The 17,605-nt window shown below is 40.7% G+C and overlaps 1 protein-coding gene across 4 annotated transcripts in view; it reads right to left on the bottom strand.

The window, feature by feature from the left end:
• ESRRG (estrogen related receptor gamma) overlaps positions 1 to 17,605 on the bottom strand; it is a 380,477-nt gene that overhangs the window by 340,518 nt on the left and 22,354 nt on the right. The window contains exon 2 of one of the 4 annotated variants that reach the window (XM_030500071.1): positions 7,162 to 7,207. The exons of the other annotated variants lie outside the window; for them this stretch is intronic. The gene's annotated coding sequence lies outside the window, so the exon portion shown is untranslated. The remainder of the gene's footprint in view (positions 1 to 7,161; positions 7,208 to 17,605) is intronic. 4 annotated transcript variants of the gene reach the window in all.

Raw genomic sequence — 17,605 nt, 5'->3', positions numbered from 1 at the left:
ACATACGGCAGCATATTTACATAAGCCTGCATAGGTCAGAGAGTTTATTTGTTAAGGGACAAATAAGCAGGCCATGAAATAATTATTTTTCATTGTGCCCTGCCAAACCTACCCAGCCAAAGGCTAAATTGAGCTGCTATTGTGATTATTTGAACTGTGGAGCCAAAAGTCTTCACTGCAAAGCATCCCAGCTGTCCTAAATTTTATTCTGATGGCTAGTTTTCACACTAGCTTGAAACTTGGCAAAAACGCTCTACAAAATAGGCAGGCGGAAAGCTTGCTTTATCCAGACCTACATCAATTACTGATTTAGAGCTGCTCTGAGAACTTGATTATTAACAAATCACTTCCCGAAATTGTTATGACAAGATTCACATATGCAAATGGCAAGCTGCTCATATGTACACAGCTAGCAAAAGAAATTAATACAAAGGTTCCCAGATTTATTTATGGTTATTTCCTATAGTGCTTTACTGCAAATTACCCACTAAAATACAAAAGAAAAGGGAGAGGTCCAGCTGCAGCACCACAGCTTTGACATACGGTGACATGGGAACACCCAGGCCATAACTACTCAACATGCTTATGCACCCACCTCCCTGTGGAAAAGTATCTACCACTGCCTTCTGGCACCAGAGGAAGAAAAACTACCAGTTCCCAAGCCACAGATTTGGTCAGCACACCAAGGAGCAGGTAGGATTACTCTGAGAACAGCTTGGATCTCAGGCTTGGGAGGATATTTCATACTTCAAACAAGGCTGACAGTGGAGAGGGGGAAAAAACCAAATATTTTTCTTTAAAAACCTCCTGCTTCAAAGCTTAAATTAATCCCTAATAATGAAAGATTAGGATGAGAACATGTAGAGAGAAGATTATCCCATGTCTGCCCATTGTGAGGCTCTTACAACTTTGCTTAAGGCGCCTGGTGTTGGTCATTGCTAGAGACAGAACAGGAGGCTAGAAGGATCTCAGGAGTGATTCATTTCATACTTCCTACATTTCTGTTTAAATAACTGAGACACAAACGAAAGACAATGAGGCTAATTGTTTTGAAGGCAGCAGACTTATAAATAAATGAAATGCCCATCATTTGGTATCAGGCTGTACGTACCACATCCCTGACAAGACAAGCGCACCTCGCTGCAGCTGCCCTCCTTCTCCTCCACAACTCCTACTATTTTTTTATGCTGTTTGTAATTTCACTGTAATATCCTGAGGGCAGCAACCATTCCACATTTACACATGAATTAGAACAACACCTCACACAATGGCATACCAGTCCTGATTGGACCTGGACTGCTCCTGGGAATGCTACTATAAAAAGAGCCCATAAATGTATAGAGTACAGCACAGTAACACACACACACACACACACACACACACCTTTTATCACAGTTACCATCACTGGAGTGTTAACTCTTGGGTTTCCCAATAACATTGCTGATTGTTTCCTTGATGTCTAAGCTCCAAAGGGCTGCAGGATGTGTAGCTAAGATCCAGCACACCTTCACCAGCGTACTCTGTGAAGTTAGGTGTTTACTATGGATGTATCTACTGCTTAATAAAATAACAGAAATGTTACAGAGTCTTGTTAGAGCTGTCAAGGCATAAGGTTGAATCTTGCTTAGGATTTGCGATTGATGCAATGATGAGCTGGGGACATTCAGGATGAGGAACCAAAGGAACCCACAACAGTGTTGGCCACATCACCCCTGTGTACCTGTTGCAGACCTGCTGGCCCTTAACCTGATTAGCCCAAATTCCCTCCTTTCTTCCTTCCTTGGGAGAGGCTGTTTGACCTTTGAGCTTGTATTTTAATATAATCTGGCATTTGGAATTTTACCTGTAATAAACTGGTTATTTTCTAGTACTTCAGATATAAACAATACCAATACAAAATCTTAACTTACTCTGGTATTCAGTCATTTTATTTTTAACTGAAAATATAATAGATTTGAAAATCTTTACCAACATAATTCCAGTTTTCCAAACAATTCTGTCGCATCCATTATTTTGTAGAACTTTTTTTCCTGAAGGACCATGAATGGTCAGTGTGGTTCACAAAGGCCAAAAGGAAAAGGAAGAGAGTGTGTACAGGTAAGGTGGCAAACGGATAAATTACTTGAGTATATGCATAAATTCAGGCACCCAAGCCTCCTTTAAGGTCAGGTTCCATGTTGGAGTCACTCGTTCCAATATTTAATATCTAGGGGAAAAAATGGAAGAAATAGCCAAAATGTAAAATATACTTTAAAATCTTAGTTAGAACAGCCACTTTGTCAGACCTGTATTTTGAGTTTGTATTGAACCAGAAGTTCACCTTAAAGATCTATCATACATACTACAATCTCTCTCTCGCAATAAAATAATGTAGAAATGACTTTTTGTTGACTACCACTTGATGGATGTTGTATTTATTAGACAAAAAACTCTACACAATCAAATTCTGTGGAAAATCCAAGATCATAATTTCTTTTTCTCTGGCTCCAGATGGGTTGGTAGCTTTACAGGGCCTTTTCAGCATAACTTTACACTCAAGTTTTAAATATGGAGAGTTTTTGTCTCACAGAAACATGACCCTCATTGTTGGACATTCTCAGTCGGAGCTCTGCAGCTTCTCTATAAACTTCCCACAACTCGTGATTTAACTTTTGTTTCTTTTGCCCCGTGTGCCCACAACTCTAACCAAAGCAAAACCAATGTCACACGTCCACTTCAGAGGAAAGATCATTCAAGAATACTATAAAGATAGTAAGAGACCATGGTCCATTTGGAATAGGCTATTGACAACCTTACTCACACTCAGTCATAGTCAGATATGTGACAAAGTCCAATGAAATCCTATTAGGGAATAATATAAATGACTGAGCTTAAAGAATACAGTTAGCTCCTAACTAAGCAGCCCATAAATCTGTTCAGAACTTACAGAATTTATCACCAGAACAGGAATCTCAAGACCTTTCACAGAGCTTCATTTTAACAGCCCTGTTGTCCACCGAACAAACAACTCTTACAGATGAGGTATTTCACCAACTTAAAAAAAAAGATGGTTATGCACTTAAAAGATGGTTATGCACTGAGTTTTCTGGAAATTGTGTAACATTTGCATGGTATAACACATACTCTTACTTGTTCACTGCAGTCTGATTCAAAGTGCTATAAATATGTTTGCCCTTTCTGCTAAGCCCGCCTAAGGGATTAGCAACCCCCCAAAAGTTCAGTTGAATATTAACTGCATTAACTTTGCAGACTGTAACATACTGTTACACTCAAACAGCCTACGGTGCAGTATGGATGACTTAATAAAAAAAAAAAATGTTTTCATGCAAAAACCTATTGCTAGAAAAAGAGTTTGCTCTGTCAAAGGGGGTGACCTCTTCCATTTAACTCCATACAAGCAAATGAATAAAAGAGATATCTTTTACAGGAATGTCCAGAGAAACACTTCTGATTTTGTCTGTCAAACCAGATGGACTTCCCTTGGCAACACAGCACCAGCTCCACTCCACATTAGAAATTCAGTTCACCATGAAAAAACCCTATGAAATACAGTAGCAAAGTGTCATCTACTGTAGTAGTGTGAAGTTAAAAAATATGTAAAAAGAAGTATGACTGTTTGCTTACTTATTTTGTTAAGTAGTGCTTTGTGTGCCAACTCCCATAAAAACCACATGTGCTGAAAGACATTCCAGCACAAAGTTATATAGCAGTGAAGACAAATAAAAGGAACAGGAAATATTTAAAAGTTGAAAGAGGGAGAGCTGATCAGAGTTCAAAAAGGAGGTGACTTGATAGCTAATGCCACAAGTCAATGAAGAGCAGGTTCTTATACCTCCTAAGTAAAAAGCTTCCAGGCAGAGGGTAACTGGCAGTATCTGATCAAAAGATGAAGAAAGAGAAGGAGAAAGAGGAAAACAAGAAAGGCTGGGATAAGTCTCTGAAGGTTACAAGTTATAAGGTGGGCTGAGTAGAGTTGCTTGATTAAAGATTAAAAAACCCTCCTTCATTATAATCACAGTAACACAAAAATGTAGAACATGTCCATTGCCTGATGAAAATAGAAACTACATAATATATTTTCTTTGCTTTTATAAAAATAAATAGATGAAACAAACCTTCTCTGTTGCTGTGGGAACATACAACTCTCAAGAAGACCTTGATACCACATGCCACAATGAAACCTTTCTCATTGGGTCTTCAAGGATCAAGTATGTATCAGTTTATAAAGACACACTTCCTTACAAAGAATGTAACTAGAAATTAAATTCAAACCTTAAGAATTAGAAACCATATTTTTTCCAAAACAATGCACACTTACTTGATTCTGCCATTCATCATTAAGTTGTCTAGAAATGGAGACCCAGAATAGATGTCGATGCAAGATCTTAAACTGCAGAGAGCCTCAGACCACAGCATTAAACTGGAATTAAAGCTTTACAGGAAAAGAGAAATGCTTCACTCTCTGCGATCACCTCCCTACCTTACACACACACACACACACACACACACACACAAACTGCACACCTGCTACCCACCAGCCAGATGGGCCTGAATTCTCCTGAAGCAGACCTTGGATTTTTAAGCTCAGCTTGAGTTCAATTGGATTTCAAGACATCAAAATATATAACCATTTCATATTCAAAAAAATTACATCAGTGTTCAGGAACTCCTACTTTCAGTGTTGTCTGCACAGTTAGATATGTATTAAAGTGTGATTATTGCCCCAAATGTACTAATACAGATAAACAAAATGCAGCTTTGCAACAACATTTAATTTAATTACACGTGCTCACTTAACGCATGAAAACCAGAAACAAGCTGATTTTATATCATCAGCATGTTAAACGAGACTGGGAATTTAGCTAATCCGTGATGACCAGGAGTAGGGTTTTTTAAAGTCCATAAAGGCAATTTAGCAGCCCAAACTCACTTAAAGATTGTAGGAACCGGCCCTTAATGCACAGGTATCATAAAATATTAACACATTAAGAAAAAAACTGGGAAGCATTGTTTTCCTAGAGAATTTGCTAAGCTTGCATAATGTAACATTTATCATCAATACAATTCCTTCAGTTAAGAGAGCTCTAGCCTGCTCTTCGGGAGGAGGTCTCTGTCTCTACTTCAGCAGCACAGCTCCTCCAAGCCCCTGTCTTCTGCGCTTCAGTGGGCTGCTCGCAACTGGCAAAGTCACATTTTAAATCAGGACTGGCCTTTCTCCACCTCTCCCACTGGTCCTGAAACCTATGTGAGACGTGCAGGGGGTTAACAAGTCATCGGCACAGCAGCAAGACGTTCTCTGCAGGGACCACGGGCATCTGGAAGTGCTGCCGGTGGTGTTCTGCCAGAGCCGCGTCTGGCAAGCGCCAAGGCACAGGAACGCGAGTCCTGCTTGCTTGGCCAGCCTTGGACTGACCTTTATTCGTAGCGGGGAACAGGAGTTTTGTTAGTGAACACAGAGTTCTGGTCTACACATTTTTTAAATTGATTATTTTATTGACGTGAAGTGCCCAGGTGCCCCCGTGACAGCCACTAATATAGATTTTGAAAATAAAATTAATTAAGGGCCAGTCTGGACCACCTTCACTGTCATCATGTAGTACCCTTTTCTACAAGTAACAATGCTATCAACCAGCGAGCACAAGTAGAGCGTTTGTAGAGTATTTCATTACATCTCAAAACACTTGACTGCGGAGGTCAAGAGCACTGTCACCTATCTACATGCGCACACACACACTCACTCTTCTCTCCTACCTTCCAAAAGGGAAACTGAAGCACAAACAACTTAACCAACAAAATTCCGTGCTGGAGCACCAGCTCTGTCCCTCCAGACCACAAAAGCATGGCACAGTACGAGCCTGAGCTGGAGCAAGAGCAGCCTGGCACGCAGGCTAATCTGAATTATAGTCATCCAGCCTTTGAAATGGTTCCTCATTAGCTGCTGGTTAATGGAGACCCAACGAGTAGTGTTATTTTCATCCCCTGCCTACTGAACACAAAATTCATTTGCAAATATCCTGTAAAATACTGCAAAGCAAGCCAAAGAGATATGACAACATAAGAGGCACACTATTTATGGAATGCACTTACCGTCATTTAGAAAAGGAAGCTGACATGAGCAACAGCCTAAATTTAGCAACACATTTAGTTTTTATTCACTAGTCACAATGACAACATTTTAGAAGGCTACCGCACACCTTGTGCGCCAAAAGGTTCCACTGAAATCAAGACAGACTTTGATCTGAAAGGACTTCAGGATCAGCTCCTTAATGAATAAAACACTGAGTTAAATTAAGGCAATCACCATCTTGACTTTCTATTCCAAGTAGATATAAAATTACATTGATTGCAGGAAATGGTGGCATTCAAACAATATTGCAATGGCCAAAGCCTGAAAGCTAAATTCATTGTCGAGCTAAACTAGGCTTTCAGAGGGCACCATTTGATTTGAGGGGAAAAAGAATCTACAAACCACATATTTTCAATTAATAGTTTAAAAGGCACAGAGTAAGAAAGGAAAAACACTGGTCAATATGCCACATGCCACTGAAACAAGCAAAGTCTTGCGATGTATATGCAGATACTGCGTATATATATATATGTGTGTATATATATACAGGTGGGTACATGCATGTGGTTTTGTCTTGGGGAGGGGGTTGGTTTTGGGTTTGTTTTTTGGTTTTGGGGGGTTTCTTTAAGGCAGGCTGTACTACAAAGGCCAAATTTGAGATCCAGAAAGAAGCAATGTGTTTCAGAACAGCCTGAGAATGCTCATTTATCCCACTATCTTTAATTCAAAAGTAATTTCCAATCAACAGTGCGCAAAGTTAAACCTACTTCTCTTGAAAACTCAGAAAAATAATTGATTCAAACCCTTACCTTTGGCACCTTAAAGACTTTTGGCCATGACTTACCTGTATAAATAGAAAGAACTAATTTACTACAGAAATGCCCATGGGCAAACATGTTCTGGCTAATGAAGTGTTCAGCTTTTGCATGATTAACCAGCTGGTGGGGGTGGTGTAAAAATCACAGGGCATAAAATAATAAGAAAAAATTGATTAGTAGCTCTCTTTTAAAGCACTCTATGAGAAAAACCCTTATTTTTGCTCAGCAGTTTGGAAAGGGACTGTATGTACAGAAAGATAGACTCGAATGACTTACCAAGGAGCCAGGCAGAGGCTGCACCAGGCACTCACTCCTCCAAGACCTGCATCGCAGAGAGGTTCAAGTGAAAAGTGAGATACCAACCAGCACCATGGCTGGATTACTTATACAACAGGTCCTGCCACTAGTCATAAAGGTAATTTTCTACTCTACTGCGAAAGACATTATGTAGAATTAAGAACTGTGACTATGCTTTGACTCAGTTCAGTTTCTTCCCCAGCACTCTACACCCGAGCACTTTAGCTGGCTACAGCTACTCCCATGAGCCAATTTAAGAAATGCCTCTACATGAGCCCAGGGATTCATATGCTACACTAGAAATAATGCACACATTCAGGGGATGCTACGTAAAGAAGATGGGGTTTGTTTGCACTAAGGACTAAAATCCCCTTGCCCTTCCCATCTTGTACAAGGGGTTTCTTACAAGATCACATGCTCTGCCCTCAAAATAGGTCCTAATTAGGGTACAAATACTTGGCAGACAAGTCACAAAAATAAACGTTATCATTAACTGTCCCCTAAACCAAGGCAGGTTATCCTGAAGCAGTTTCACTTCACACACATTTGCTCTAGGTCCCTTCAGCTGGGGTACAACTAGCATGTAGCAGTTTTCCTTTAAGAAGGAAAACCACATATTTTTATGGCACTGGATTATAGAATCATAGAATCACAGATTACTTTGGAAATATGAAACAGCTGCTCACACAAAGCATATGCACCAATAATAAGAAACTACAAACATTTAAGCTACAGGTAATTTTCAATAGGCCATAGTAATAGTCACAGTCGTCTTTACCTTCGTTACTTCTATGGAAAAAGCATGTTTTACACCTATTGATGGACTTTTAAAAAATGGTTTATATTTATGTACCATATTTATGTACCAGGGAGAAGTGGGCAAAGGATCTGCATCTCAGGGATCTGCAATGGGTCCCAGCCCTGGTGATGTTCAGTGCTGGGACTTCATGGGTTAGGAACCTATGTTAAATCCCTTTGGCAGTATACGAGCAGCCACCTTACATCCATGGCTGATTTCTAACTGCCACCTGATTCCAGAGCTTCCCCTCTCATGGCATATGATGGTATACAGTATACATTCACACGCCCAGGTACCTGGATTATGAATTCAATTCGTAAATCATGCTGGTATACAGTGCATGCTGTGACTCAAACTATTCAATCAACCTATGGGATTCTTTGCAAGGAGTAACAATTTTACCTGAAGTGAGAGTTATTGTGAGAAGAACCAAAGCAGAACTCTGAAGCTTCTTTCCCTTCTTCCCACAACTCCTCCATTTATCTTATATACACTTTCTGAGGGAGACAATATCCCTCTAAATGCACCAAAAGAGAGATTTTTCCATGCTGTTTTGCCATAGGAGCCAGGCAGATTATTCTGAGAACAGATCACTTCACCCAAAAATTCACACCAAAGAAGCAGCCAGGTTTGTGCGGGTTAGATAACTCTACAAATACTCCATAGAGGTCTTTCTTTCTTATCACAGACATCTGAGAAAGCTTGCCACTAACTTCACAGTTGAGACTTCGGACATCAAAGAAGTTTTTGCATGTTCCTGAGGCATTGCTGGATAGGCGGATCTTTCTACTCTTACATAGTTCTTGCTTTTCAGCCTCCTTTAACCTTTTGGAAACATTTCTACATATTAACACATAGGAAAGTGGGCACTGAGCTGACCTAAGCAAACAGACATAGAGGAAAACTGAAAACACTGGAACGAAGCGACATTTCCCTCAGTACATCAGTCAGGGAAGTGTTATCTCCAGACAGAATTCCAAATAAAACAGAAGTTTCTAGTTAAGCGAGAAGTGGTATTAAATTCCACTTGAGTCTAATTTCTATGGTCATATTTGAATCATAAGCAATTTCTAACATGTCAGGTGTTTCTAACTCTGATCAACTGGAAGCCTGTAAACTGAGAGCTTGTAAAGCGATTTTCAAACATGGTAACAGCCTAATATGTTTGCAACACAATTTATTAATTGCAGTCATACTTGCTAAGAAATTGTGCTGCAGACTACCTAAGTAACATCACGATTTTGCCTAGCCTACTTGTTTAAAAAGTCAGATTGAAAGAAATGCCTGCTTGACATAGAAAGTGAACGCTTGTTAAAATCATACTGCCTCAAAGGAAATCAGAAATACAGCTATGAGAAAAGCTGTTTTACAGATGGATAAAACTAGTTCTTCAGACCTGTACATTGGATTCCAAAAGCTTTATTTAATTTTCTGTTTGTTTACTTAAAGGCAGTTGCTTTGGAAGGGCCCCCCCAGTGATTATATGCTGTTTGCTCTGCAGAGGGGTCAAGCACAAGATGAAGGCTGCGGACTACAGTTTTAACTTCAAAGACCACGCATACACAAAGTTATTTAGGTGCCTAATTCCACTTATATCAACTCTCAGTGAAACTGACAGAGAGTAAGCACCTCTGAGGACATGATCCTTTGACATTAACATGGATTCCTTCATCGGGATCCAGGTCCGTGCTTTTTTGGACAACATAACAACAGAAAAGAAACCCCATTTTGCTCCACGGCCTCCTTATCCTCTCCTATATTGGAGTTTCTCTAAGGTTGACCATGGTTCTCAGTAGACGACACAACAGCCAAACAGCTGGTCTAATTAACTGGAGTTTTTCATAGTAATTAGTAACAACAAGAGCATAAAGCAATCAATAGGACACCTTATGCCGCTACTGCTTAAATCTGCTTTGACTACCCCTGGTTCAGCCATACCCTTGAAGTAGATTTGAAGGGTTCTTCCTGCCACCCTCTCATGCAGCATCAAATTTTAGCAAAGATAATGTTTCCTATTATACTAGAAATTGATAAGCAACATTCTTAACCTATGTGATGCAGCTAAAAATCAGGTTTAATCAGGCATATCGAGGAGCCAAAAGATTTTTTCTTATATTTTAATTACTTCTAACGTGATTATATACTTGACCAATGAGTAAGATAGTATGATATTCACCCAATTGCAAACAAGTTGCATACAGACTTCTGCAACACACATGTGCCGCTCAGGCTGGAGGGCAACCATGCTCTACTGCTTCACTGTACGTTCAACAACTAATTTCTAACTTTGTATGAAAAAACAACTCATTAAAAAGTCATTTTAAACTGTTCCTAAATAACTTCTGAAGGACAGTCGGCAAGAAAGTAGTACATTTGAATAAGAGATAAGTACCTGTAAACCACCTTCTCCAACTGAGAGACCAAACTGCTAAAATTAGTTCCTGGAATTTCTCCTTTGGGTGCCAGTTTGAGTCTTGCTCCAAATGACCACACTAACCAACAATCCTCCTGACTTTGAAATTGCCCACAACTAGCCAATAAGACCTATTTGTTGATTAGTTGCACACAAGTCCCTTGCAAAACATCATGTATTTGTAACCTTATTTTAAAAACATGGAATTTTGTTCCAGTGTCCTGAAATTAACTGTACAAACACAAAGAACTCAGATGCCCTCTCAACCCCCATTGGAAGCGACAAGTGAGTCCCTCTAAAATTGCAGACATGCTGTCAAGTGCAGGTGTTTGTAAACAAGTTTGGAAATGTTTCTAATTATAAACCCTAAGAGTTAAAATTAGAAGTCCAATCCGCTAGCTTTAAAAAAAGAACTTCCAAAAGGGTTCATCTAAGTGAGAGCAACCAGTGATGTTTAACTTGGTTGCAAGAGCGCAATTTCTGCGCAGAGCGGCATACTGCTCTTCATCAAACTTTCCACGAGGAGCTACAGAACATTTCTTTTCAAAAAAACAATGGATTTAAGAATTTTAATTCACTGCCATACTCTGATACCATATATTTGAATGTTCCCAAAACTTCTATCTTGGTTGCCAACACCAAAGTTCAGCTTTTCTGGGGAACTTCCCATGCTGACCTCCTAGGAACTCAAACCAAACTCTGCTTGAAGGAGCCTTCGTCTTCTGTATGAAATTCTCCCTGATAACCTTACCTACTGTAAAGCTTGGCTTATCCTGCCGTGGCACAAACTGCTGGGGCATAAACCTGGGGAAGGCAGAAGTCCTCCCAGAGCTCTGGCTGATGCAGATCTTGAGATGCTGCCACAGAACTGGTGGTGTCTCAGTCTTGCCTTCACCACTATGGTATGGAGGCTACAAATGTAGCTCTAAGGAGCCACGTTGACTGACACCTCAAACAAACATTGAAGGGAAGCTAATCCTGTCTTTGTAACCCCAAAATTGCATTTATAATGCACTATGAGGAGATTGTGCAGGCAAAAGAAATGGACTTTACCTCTGCAGAAGCTTTGGGAGAAAGCAAAGCTTTTACCAGACTCAGGGAGAGATGGAGCACTTTATAGCAGGGGTGGTCAGAAAGGGGTTAATACTGCAATCTCTTGATCTTCACATTATTTCTTAAGGGAAATATAACAGCACATTTCAGCACATCAGAATGGCTTTGGCTGATTACAAGTGAGCAAACACACAATAATTTCAGAGGCTTGACTATCGCCTCACTTCAAGCAAAGGGATAGTCTCTTGCTGCACTGTCCTGAAAAAGCTGGAAGGCGAAATGGATTAAACAGTTAGGACCTGCTCTAGGAACAAGGTGGGACTGGGCCTGCCCAGCAGGCATCCCTCTACTCCCCACCTGCAGCGCAGCAGGTAGGGCTGTGAGGGGTAGGAGAACACCAGCTCTTTGGCCCCTGCACAGCTGGCCTCCTCCTTCTCCACTGGGATGTTATATGACAGAGGAAAAGCCCAAACCCATCCTCCTCAAAAACCAGAACAGAAAGTAAGCTGTGCTTGTCCCATCACCCTGAGGAAGACGTTTCACATAACAACCACTATCCAACCCTTCCTTTTGCTTCTCTTCCTTTTCTTTTTAGTATTTGCTGGGTAAAAAAAAAAAAATAAAAAATAGCAGTTTCCACGTTTTTTCTGGACAGCATTTTGGAACTCACTCCCTTCAACAAACATTACAGTACAAGTTTAGTGTCTCTCTTGTAGCTAGAAAGTGTGGTGCTGCATCACGATGAGAATACAAACGTGCTTTCAAACTGGGAGCCTTGCAGGTGGCACTTCCTTTGCTGTAAACTGTGGGTAAAACCTGGAATTGCTTATCACTTGAGCCAAACCCTTTTGTGTGTGTGTGTATTACTGATGTAAGGGATGGAGAAGCCCAGTTCTCCGCTTTGGTGGAGGGACCACAGTAAGTGGGAGCAGACTAAGGGCGCATCTTGCCTGCAGCTGGTGGTCACTCCCCCTCTATTCATTGGCTTGTGTACCTCGTTCCCCCTCTTTTCCTTGGCTTGAGTACCTCATCCTCCCCTTTCCTGGCTGGTGCAGTGAGAGCTCCCCCTCCTGTTCCAGCCTAACCAATGTTAAACCTTGTCCTACTGGAAGCATGGCCTGAGTGAAGAGACCAGGTTCAAAGGCAGTCTCAGTGAGACACGTTTACTGTTAGAAACTGGCACCAAAATACGTTCCCTGAGGGTGGGAGGAGGAATAGTATAATCCTACATTTAGAACCTATGTAAATGTATTTCTTTATTAAACATAGATATATGTGCACATGCACAGCTTGGTATATATGTCAGAGTATGTATACAATGTTGTCTGCACATATGTATGTGCACATACATACATAGCATTGCAAATCTTGAATGCCGCCAATCTTACTGTTATTTCATGTCAAAGGAAGTATAAAAATCATTAGCTTCTGTAAGCCCATCTAACTTCTGAAGCATCTACGCTTCTGCAAGTACCTATACTGCGTTCAGCTGGAAAAACATTTTTTCCTAAAAGAATATATATTGGAGCTGTGTTTGCAACTTTTTTATATATTTTTTTAATAAAAGCATGCTTTTTTAATATCTTTTTATTAACAATAAGGATGTATTTAGGAGATTCTGCATCACATCTAGATCAGATAGGGCAATTAACACATTACGGTTTTTCTAAGACATTAGATGAAAGAAAATACATTTAGGAAATGCTTTATCGGACTTAAACTAAGCATTTGAGTGCTAAAATAATCCCAGATAGTGATTTATTTCTAATATTCGCTGCATGCTCAAAATGAAAGCATGAAGAGCAGCGCAATTGCATATATCTCCTACCAAAAATAGCTTGAAAAATACTATAGAAGAGTGCCTGCTGGGTTGGTTATAAAAGTAAAGTATAATCCATTAACTGCTAATTAGAAGCATCAGAAGCAGGCTTTGCTGCAATAAGAGCTGGCCCCTAAGTAGATGTTTCTGTAACCATTTAAAGGCACAGGGTTTCTCCACTTGCTGAGAATGGAGCTTGGATGGTTCCAGCATAAAGGCCATGTGAAAAGAGCCTATGGCACTTGGCCATGCTGCCCAGCTGTTTGCTAAATATGATGACAGGTGCCAGTTTTTCCATTTGATCGTGGAACGTAATACATCTTCAAACAAATTTTCCCCAACTAGCCCGCTGCAGTCACATTTCAGAGATTCAAAGAGAGGAATGTTGGTTGTTTTTTCCTCTGACAGACACATATTGCAGAGTCTTTGGCTGATATTTCATTATCTGCCTTTTTTTCTCAAAGCTGATTTTAGTTGTATGTGTTAGTTTGCTTTTTACTGCTATTGTTGGAGGGAAATAACAAGCTCTTGGGTAAAGGATTTCATTCTGAAGAAATTAAAAAAAAAATAAGAAAAAGCTACTCTTTAAGGGGAAAGCTACTCTTTAAACTTAATAAATTTGACTTATAATAAGGACAGATTCTCTTCCTCTCTGTCAACTACTCCCTAAAGGGTGAGAAGTATCCCCATAATTTCTCCTGTTCTTAATCTAACTACTTAGTCAAACCAAGCTCTTTCCAAATACTGAAGGCCAAAAAGACCTTTTGATCCAGTTGCCTATCAAAAGGCCTTTAAGGGGTCAGGGCAAAAAAAAGGTGAAGCCAAAAGAAATGCCAGCACCACAGTTCCCTGCAAGAAGTTGCCAAGACACAGAAAGCAGCAATTATAACATGAGCAACAAAGAGATGATGCCTTGAACTGGATGACAGGCTCCAAACCCCAGCCATGCCGGATGCGGAGCCAAAGGGAGCTCAGATTCCTCCAGGGCTTGAGTGGCCTCGAGCAGTGGATGATGACAGGATACAAGTCAGGCTGCATAACTTAAAGAACCAGGAAGAAAACACAGAGATAACTAACTTCCCCTGTTAAGAAAAGGGACATAGCTAATGCAAGGGGAAATCGTTCAGGTTAACATTTTGGGGTTTTCATCTACATTAATAGACCAAACAGTAAACAAAGGAAGAAAGTTTGTGTGGGGCAGGAAATGAGAGGATTTATGTTTTTTCTCTCTGCCCTGTTTTCATCTACAAACAGAAGAAACTTGTTTCTTTCTTTTAAAATGGTGAAAGAGCTCATCAATTCATAAAAAATAAGATGGTAAAGAATCATTTTCTGAAGTTAAGCATCTAAGAAAAAATAAAACTAAGACTACAGTAGAAATAATAAAATGAAACTTAGCTTAAACCAAAGTCTTAAAAATTTGTTAACCCTGGCAGCAGCTTTTACAAGGCAGGTAAGTATATCTGTTTTCATTCTGTATGTAAGAAAACAACTGTAAAATGCCCCAAAGCCATGGAGGGAGTCAGTGTCAAAGACATGATTACTAGTTCAGAAGTTATCTGATTCGGGTCACATGGTGTTCCAAAAACCATACCTAAATATAGCATGCAAGAGATCCGCACAAAGAGCAATCCCATCATGGGAACACACTAAACTCTCCACAAAATTAATTAGGGTTATTTTGAGGCAACCAAACGAAAGTGAGAAGGAAGAAATCAGCCCTTGTCCTGCCCGGTTCTGCAAGATGGTCACTGGTGCACCCAAGCCCCAGTTTGCAGCCCAGGCACACGCTTTGGTTCCTGGGGAAAACCCTGCACGGCACTAATATGGAAGGTTGGTGGAAGGCACAGTGTGGCTGTATTAAGGAATATGGCTCATTGGGAAAGAGGATGATCCAGCAGGAAATGTAGGCGTAAATCCCCAGGTAGGAAGCCAATACTTGGGCTTCTTCCGTAGCTATTAACAGAATCCTTCTAACAGAGAAAACAAATACCTTTTTGGAAAGTGAAGGTCCATGTAAATGATGCCCTCAGCACAGACCAACACTCTGGGAAAAGCTAATGCTTCCCAAGGCAGAATAAGAAAATTCCCTGTTAGAAGTTGTTACCACTGAAATCTTCCAATTAGGATTGCCCCTTGCCAGGGAAGAGGATTCTCTCATGAAATGCAGCCTATAGAGCTAATTCTAACAGCCTTCCCTATGTTTAGACATCAGGAGCAACCTCATGGTACAAAAGATCCTCATAAGTAGAGGAGTAGGAGAAAGGGAGGAGCATTCCTCAGGTCTCTTTTGGTCCTTCTCTGTAAAGTAGCAATGCTGAACACCAAATTGCCATTCGGCTTTTGACCACCGCTGACCTCCAAGCTGATTTCAGCAAGTTCACAATCCTCTTACAAACCCTGTTCTAAAAAATCCAAAAAGTCTGCTTGTGAACGTCATGGGGAAGGTCTCAGGATGACCAAAATGACCGATTCACCTTTGCATCACCTTCGTTCCTATGTACTGGGGAAATCCCCTTCTTCACTCAAACATTAGAACAAGCAGGACAATTTCCACGTTACCTTGAAGACCCAGGCAAAGCTGAAGCAGGGGCTATGGAGAGCAGGGGAGTGCTGTGTCAGCGGGTGGAGAGCAGGCTCTCAAGCCCAAACCATGTGGCAGGTGCTCCAGAAGGCAGGTAGCAAACAGTCTGAGCGCGTATGGGACACAAACTGCAAATTTCGGCTTGAACGCTTCAGGCTATTAGCAGGTGCATCAGGCAGTCATCCAAATCAAAGTAAGAAAGTGGAAAGAGCCAAATGCTGGTTAAAGAGGTTTGCAAACGTGAAAATCCCAGCGCGGGCAGATAAAACGTTCCCCTGGTTGTGGGAGTGGGCTAGTGAGGAAAAGAAGACACAAAATATATGCATTTTTCTGTAAAAAAGGCTGTCTTGGGGATTTTACTATCCTGTACTCAAGCCCCCAAGATGCAAATGTTGGCTGGGATGCTGAGATCAGCAGTTTTATGTCCTCAGATGGTTAGAGACAAGGCAGAAAAGAGCTGGCATTTGGGGCAAATAGAGGGCCCATTTGATAACGCTTCACTTGAGCGTGAGAGGGTTTCCCCTGTGGGTATTGTCCCAAAGAAAGCTCCAGGCAAGTTTAGGCTGTTTCATTACTTGTCACATCCAGAAGGTGAGTCAGTTAACGATTACACTGACTCCCTTTTGACTTCAGTTTCACGTGTTTTCAGCTCGAAAACTGCTCTCATCAAGTCAAATACCACTTAAACAGAAATTCAGAGGGTATCTGCTATTTAAAACAAATGGTCACTTGAACATTATTCGTGAAGTTCTCCTCGCTGAGGGTTGCATTCTTTGCCAGAGGCTAGCAGGCTTGACAGAAGGAGAGAAACAAATTCCTTTCATCAGAGTAACATGAGTCAATATGTGGAAAGATACTTCCATCTGCTCTGTGTTTCTGGTGACATGACATTACCGTATAATTTGGTATACTTTTCTAACAGAATAGATGAAACAAGATGGTTTGCCAAGTATCGTTTATGTCCCACATCTACGGGAAGTTCTCTCAAACCATTTTCAATGTATGGCCCTGATACGAACAGCAAAATCTCGCAACGAAAACGCTGGAGGGAAAAACATGTTGCTGCTTATTTCAGAGTTATGGCACAGACAGACAACTATGGTGCACTTCTGAAAATGAATTCTATTTCCCAAAGTGCTTTCCGAAGAGGCACATTTTGTCAGCTACAGAAATCACCAAAGGAACCTGCTGTGTCCAGCAGCTCACAGACGCACACCACTTACTAGGCATAACCCATCAGTAGAGTGGCCCGTGCTGTTCCCGCATTAATTTTGTGTCCATGTATGTTACCAGAGCACTGGGACTTTCATGGTCTGTGGGCAGCAAATCGGCTGAGCCAAAAGGGAAGGTTCCACCTGACTAGGCCAGGAGGAGCTATATTAAGCTTGTCTCAGCTGGAGGTCATTCTGCATATTTTGAAGGCTGCTTTCTTGGTAGTTGGTCAAGCAATCAGTGTCCAGATATTAAGAACCTAATTCTTACAACACTCATAAGACACAGAATACTTCTGGAGTCCAGAAGTATAAGGTTTTAATTTACTTTTTTTTTTTTAAAGTGTTTGGCCAAAGCCATTTCTTTCAGGGCCAAGCAAGTCCTTGCATTTATAAAGCAGTTGCTTCAGTGTCTCATTTCTAGTAGGCTTCTGGTAGTCCTGCAGCCAAGAATTCATTTTCACAATTCCAAAACATTTCTTAATACTTCCTGACTAAATGGCTTTGCAGTAGAAATTGGTTTCTGCCACCATCTGTTATTACA

Source organism: Strigops habroptila, chromosome 10 (genome assembly GCF_004027225.2).
Source record: "Strigops habroptila isolate Jane chromosome 10, bStrHab1.2.pri, whole genome shotgun sequence".
NCBI lineage: Eukaryota > Metazoa > Chordata > Aves > Psittaciformes > Psittacidae > Strigops > Strigops habroptila.
This window is presented reverse-complemented; position numbering and strand designations above follow the sequence as displayed.